We start from the raw sequence: 1,050 nt of genomic DNA, 5'->3' as shown, positions 1-1,050 counted from the left end.
AGACCCAAATTGAGACTGTGCATGGTGGCCCACACGCCTGTAACCCCAGTGCTTGGGAGGCTGAGAAACAGGAAGGATCACTGTAACTCCAGTCTGTTTAGTGAAATCCTGTACTCCCTATACTAAATATATTTTTTTAAAAAAGAAAACCTATCACGCAGTTCAATAAATACGTGTAAAGAACTCCACAGTACCATACCCAACCCTACACTGATCCTGAGTTTGAAACTCAGCAATCAACAGACCCTGCCTTCAAATATCCACTTCACTCTGGCTTAAACACTCCTCTGGACTGCCTTTTCCTCTGCCCTCCATGAAGCCAAGTTCCACCCCACGTGGGACACCGAGCTGAACCACCACCTACCCCAGAGCCCCTCACACCTAAGTGAACTGCTGCTATATCTGAATGCTGGCTCCACGTTTATCTGAAGGGTTTATGAAGAGAATGCCAGAGCTCTGTTTAGGCTTAAGCATCTTGAAAACAGAGAGCACTTTAAGAATTTTCCAGAGCTGGGGAGACAGCTCAGTGCCATGAGCACCTGCCTGGCAAGTGCAAGGTCCTGAGTTCAATCCTCAATATAAAAAAAAAGAAAGAAAAAGAATTTTCCAGAGAGAAGCCACATCAGTGGTTTGCCTCAAACGCGACGGAGCCAAAGCCCAAGACTTCAGTGTGACAAGTTTCCACCTCTTGGCACAATTCTTCAATGTGGCAATAGGCTGGGATAGGCTGAAAAGCAAGAGGGTAGGAAGAAACTAACAAAAATTTAACAGGGGTTGACCAGCGCCTTGTCCTTCCCCTACTGTTAGGAAGAGAAAGTCATACCATAACCTGTTATCACGCCTCCTCCCGAAGCTTCCAGGAAGGACTGCTTTGGTAACTAGCCCTTCAGCCCTCACAGTGTCACATGGCATTCAGACTCAGCCTCTCCGCTTTCTTTGGCCCATTCCTAAAGTGTATGGGGCTGACACCAAGATAACAAGTGCTCAGGTCCCATAGCTGTTGCTTGGCCCTTCAATGCCACCAAAAGGTTCATACGCTAAAGGCTCAGT

Source organism: Octodon degus, unplaced genomic scaffold (assembly GCF_000260255.1).
Source record: "Octodon degus isolate 3935 unplaced genomic scaffold, OctDeg1.0 scaffold00197, whole genome shotgun sequence".
Lineage (NCBI taxonomy): Eukaryota > Metazoa > Chordata > Mammalia > Rodentia > Octodontidae > Octodon > Octodon degus.
This window is presented reverse-complemented; position numbering follows the sequence as displayed.